This window comes from Triticum aestivum, chromosome 6D (genome assembly GCF_018294505.1).
Source record: "Triticum aestivum cultivar Chinese Spring chromosome 6D, IWGSC CS RefSeq v2.1, whole genome shotgun sequence".
Classification (NCBI taxonomy): Eukaryota; Viridiplantae; Streptophyta; class Magnoliopsida; order Poales; family Poaceae; genus Triticum; species Triticum aestivum.
This window is the reverse complement of record NC_057811.1, coordinates 74750973-74756742: the sequence shown is the minus strand read 5'-3', so window position 1 is coordinate 74756742 and position 5770 is coordinate 74750973.

Genomic DNA, 5770 nt, shown 5'->3' with positions numbered 1-5770 from the left:
ACACGCTTTCACAAAGCAATCTTTCTTAGCACGCTTCCTAGCGGTTCTTTCTTTGCACTCATCAATGGAAATTCTCATGGCTTTGAGAGACTCATTGATATCATGATTAGGAGGAATAGATCTAAGCTTTAAAGAATCAACATCAAGAGAAATTCTATCAACGTTCCTAGCCAATTCATCAACTTTAAGCAATTTTTCTTCAAGCAAAGCATTGAAATTCTTTTGCGAATTCATAAATTCCTTAACACTAGTCTCAAATTCAGAGGGAATCTTATTAAAATTTCCATAAGAATTGTTGTAGGAATTGTCATAATTATTAGAGGAATTACTAGGATAAGTCCTAGGATTAAAGTTTCCTCTATACGCGTTGTTACCAAAATTATTCCTACCAACAAAATTCACATCCATAGGTTCATTATTATTCTCAATCAAAGTAGACAAAGGCATATCATTAGGATCAGAAGAAACACTCTTAGTAGTAAACAATTTCATAAGTTCGTCCATCTTTCCACTCAAAACATTAATTTCTTCCATCGCATGCACTTTTTTATTAGTAGATCTTTCAGTGTGCCATTGAGAATAATTAACCATAATATTATCTAGGAGTTTAGTAGCTTCTCCTAAAGTGATTTCCATAAAAGTGCCTCCCGCGGCCGAATCTAAAAGATTTCTAGAAGCAAAATTCAATCCGGCATAAATTTTTTGTATAATCATCCACAAATTCAAACCATGCGTAGGGCAATTACGTATCATTAATTTCATCCTCTACCAAGCTTGTGCAACATGTTCATGATCAAGTTGTTTAAAATTCATAATATCGTTTCTAAGAGAGATGATCTTAGCGGGAGGAAAATACTTAAAGATAAAAGCATCTTTGCACTTATTCCATGAATCAAAACTATTTTTAGGCAAAGACGAAAACCAAGCTTTAGCACGATCTCTAAGCGAAAAAGGAAATAGCTTCAATTTAACAATATTATTGTCCACATCTTTCTTCTTTTGCATATCACACAAATCAACGAAGCTATTTAGATGGGTAGCAGCATCTTCACTAGGAAGGCCGGCGAATTGACCTTTCATGACAAGATTCAACAAAGCAGCATTGATTTCACAAGATTCAGTATCGGTAAGAGGAGCAATCGGAGTGCTAAGGAAATCATTATTGTTGGTATTGGTGAAGTCACACAATTTAGTATTATCTTGAGCCATCATGACAAGCAAGCAATCCAACACACGAGCAAACAAGAAGCAAGCGGAAAAGAGGCGAACGGAAAAGAGAGGGCGAATAAAACGGCAAGGGTGAAGTGGGGGAGAGGAAAACGAGAGGAAAATGGCAAATAATGTAATGCGGGAGATAAGGGTTTGTGATGGGTACTTGGTATGTTGACTTTTGCGTAGACTCCCCGGCAACGGCGCCAGAAATCCTTCTTGCTACCTCTTGAGCACTGCGTTGGTTTTCCCTTGAAGAGGAAAGGGTGATGCAGCAAAGTAGCGTAAGTATTTCCCTCAGTTTTTGAGAACCAAGGTATCAATCCAGTAGGAGGCCACGCACGAGTCCCTCGCACCTACACAAACAAATAAATCCTCACAACCAACGCGATAAGGGGTTGTCAATCCCTACACGGTCACTTACGAGAGTGAGATCTGATAGATATGATAAGATAATATTTTTGGTATTTTTATGATAAAAATGCAAAGTAAAGAAAGCAAAATAAAAACGGCACTAGAAATAACTTGTTGTCGGGAGATTAATATGATGGAAAATAGACCCGGGGGCCATAGGTTCACTAGTGGCTTCTCTCAAGAGCATAAGTATTTACGGTGGGTGAACAAATTACTATTGAGCAATTGACAGAATTGAGCATAGTTATGAGAATATCTAGGTATGATCATGTATATAGGCATCACATCCGAGACAAGTAGACCGACTCCTGCCTGCATCTACTACTATTACTCCACACATCAACCGCTATCCAGCATGCATCTAGAGTATTAAGTTCATAAGAACAGAGTAATGTTTTAAGCAAGATGACATGATGTAGAGGGATAAATTCATGCAATATGATATAAACCCCATCTTGTTATCCTCGATGGCAACAATACAATACGTGCCTTGCTGCCCCTACTGTCACTGGGAAAGGACACCGCAAGATTGAACCCAAAGCTAAGCACTTATCCCATTGAAAGAAAGATCAATCTAGTAGGCCAAACCAAACTGATAATTCGAAGAGACTTGCAACATAAAAGAATTCAGAGAAGATTCAAATATTGTTGATAGATAAACTTGATCATAAACCCACAATTCATCAGTCTCAACAAACACACCGCAAAAGAAGATTACATCGAATAGATCTCCACAAGAGAGGGGGAGAACATTGTATTGAGATCCAAAAAGAGAGAAGAAGTCATCTAGCTAATAACTATGGACCCAAAGGACTGAGGTAAACTACTCACACATCACCGGAGAGGCTATGGTGTTGATGTAGAAGCCCTCCGTGATCGATGCCCCCTCTGGCGGAGCTCCGGAACAGGCCCCAAGATGGGATCTCCGTATCTGGTAGTTTGGGGGTACGTAGGTATATATAGGAGGAAGGAGTACGTCGGTGGAGCAACAGGAAGCCCACGAGGGTGGAGGGCGTGCCTAGGGGGGTAGGCACGCCCCCCTGATACGTCTCCAACGTATCTATAATTTTTTATTGCTCCATGCTATATTATCTTCTGTTTTGGACATTATTGGGCTTTATTATACACTTTTATATTATTTTTGGGACTAACCTATTAACCGGAGGCCCAGCCCAGAATTGCTGTTTTTTCCCTATTTCAGAGTTTCGCAGAAAAAGAATATCAAACGGAGTCCAAACGGAATGAAACCTTTGGGAACGTGATTTTTGGAACGAACGTGATCCAGAGAACTTGGAACCTACGTCAAGAAAGCTGCCAGGAAGCCACGAGGTAGGGGGCACGCCTACCCCCCCTGGGCGCGCCCTCCACTCTCGTGGGCCCCACGTTGCTCCACCGACGTACTCCTTCCTCCTATATATACCTACGTACCCCCAAACGATCAGATACGGAGCCAAAAACCTAATTCCACCGCCGCAACCTTCTGTACCCGTGAGATCCCATCTTGGGGCCTTTTCCGGAGCTCCGCCGGAGGGGGCATCGATCACGGAGGGCTTCTACATCAACATCATAGCCTCTCCGATGAAGTGTGGGTAGTTTACCTCAGACCTTCGGGTCCATAGTTATTAGCTAGATGGCTTCTTCTCTCTTTTTGGATCTCAATACAATGTTCTCCCCCTCTCTTGTGGAGATGTATTCGATATAATCTTCTTTTGCAGTGTGTTTGTTGAGACCGATGAATTGTGGGTTTATGATCCAGTTTATCTATGAACAATATTTGAATCTTCTGAATTCTTTTATGTATGATTGGTTATCTTAGCAAGTCTCTTCGAATTATCAGTTTGGTTTGGCCTACTAGATTGATCTTTCTTGCAATAGGAGAAGTGCTTAGCTTTGGGTTCAATCTTGCGGTGTCCTTTCCCAGTGATAGTAGGGGCAGCAAGGCACGTATAGTATTGTTGCCATCGAGGATAACAAGAGGGGGTTTATATCATATTGCATGAGTTTATCCCTCTACATCATGTCATCTTGCTTAAGGCGTTACTCTGTTCTTATGAACTTAATACTCTAGATGCATGCTGGATAGCGGCCGATGTGTGGAGTAATAGTAGTAGATGCAGGCAGGAGTCGGTCTACTTGTCTCGGACGTGATGCCTATATACATGATCATACCTAGATATTCTCATAACTATGCTCAATTCTGTCAATTGCTCAACAGTAATTTGTTCACCCACCGTAAAATACTTATGCTCTTGAGAGAAGCCACTAGTGAAACCTATGGCCCCCGGGTCTATTTTCCATCATATTAATCTCCCGACAACAAGCTATTTCTGGCGCTGTTTTTATTTTTCTTTTATTTTACTTTGCATCTTTATCATAAAAATACCAAAAATATTATCTTATCATATCTATTAGATCTCACTCTCGTAAGTGACCGTGTTGGGATTGACAACCCCTTATCGCGTTGGTTGCGAGGATTTATTTGTTTGTGTAGGTGCGAGGGACTCGCGCGTAGCCTCCTACTGGATTGATACCTTGGTTCTCAAAGACTGAGGGAAATACTTACGCTACTTTGCTACATCACCCTTTCCTCTTCAAGGGAAAACCAACGCAGTGCTCAAGAGGTAGCACCCCCTACCTCGTGGCTTCCTGGTTGATGTCTTGACGTAGGGTCCAAGTCCTCTGGATCATGTTCGTTCGAAAATCACATTCCCGAAGGTTTCATTCCGTTTGGACTCCGTTTGATATTCTTTTTCTGCGAAACTCTGAAATAGGCAAAAAACAGCAATTCTGGGCTGGGCCTCGGGTTAATAGGTTAGTCCCAAAAATAATATAAGAGTGTATAATAAATCCCAATAATGTCCTAAACAGAATATAATATAGCATGGAGCAATAAAAAATTATAGATACGTTGGAGACGTATCAAGCTTATTTTTGGAAAATATTAAAAATATTGGTGAAAGAATCAAGGCCAGGGGGCCACCACCTGTCCACGAGGGTGGGGGCACGCCAGCCCCCTGGGTGCGCCCCCTGCCTCGTGGGCCCCCTGGAGCTCCACCGACCTCAACTCCAACTCCATATATTCGTGTTCGGGGAGAAAAAAATCAGAGAAAAAAGATGCATCGCGTTTTATGATACGGAGCCGCCAGCAAGCCCTAAACTCTCTCGGGAGGGCTGATCTGGAGTCCGTTCGGGGCTCCGGAGAGGGGAATCCGTCGCCATCGTCATCATCAACCATCCTTCATCACCAATTTCATGATGCTCACCGCCGTGCGTGAGTAATTCCATCGTAGGCTTGCTGGACGGTGATGGGTTGGATGAGATTTATCATGTAATCGAGTTAGTTTTGTTAGGGTTTGATCCCTAGTATCCACTATCTTCTGAAATTGATGTTGCTATGACTTTGCTATGCTTATGCTGGTCACTAGGGCCCGAGTGCCATGATTTCAGATCTGAACCTATTATGTTTTCATGAATCACTACAAAAAAAGACACATCCGTGACATTTTGGGACGAACGAATTTTTTTTCTGTCATACATATGACACTTCTATGACGATAATTGTGACAAAACCCGGTATCATCATAGATGTGGTGGGCTCCTACTTCTATGACAAAATATCATGAAAGAAAATGGGCTTTTCGTCCTGGGCGGGCCGGAGACGCAGCTGCATGACATTCTTTGGGCCGTCCATGACAGAAAAAACCGTGGTAGAAGCGAGGGCGAGGAAAATTTCGGGGAGTTCCCAGTTACGGTGGGAGGTCGGGGGCCGAGCGATGCGCATTTCTCTCGTACACGTACGCGCGTGTGTGCGAGGCATTGGCTCTAACTGAACCCAAGCGAGGCGTTGGGCTCTAACTGAACCCGAGCGATTGCACTGCAGGCTACGCGTTACTAAACCCGAGCGATCGATCGATGGCTGTTAACTGAACCCGATCGAGCGATTCCTTCACTACTGCTGCTAACTGAAGCCGATCGATGCTGCCTCTGGGATAACAGTGAACGTTGTGGGGGGGGTTGGATGAACAGTGAGCGGTGGCGTTGCCTCTGGATGAACAGGACCCCATGGTGTGGTGGAGGGCTGGATGAACAGTAGACGGTGGTGGGATGCCCGTGGAGGGGTGGTTGAACAGGACCCCATGGTGTGGAG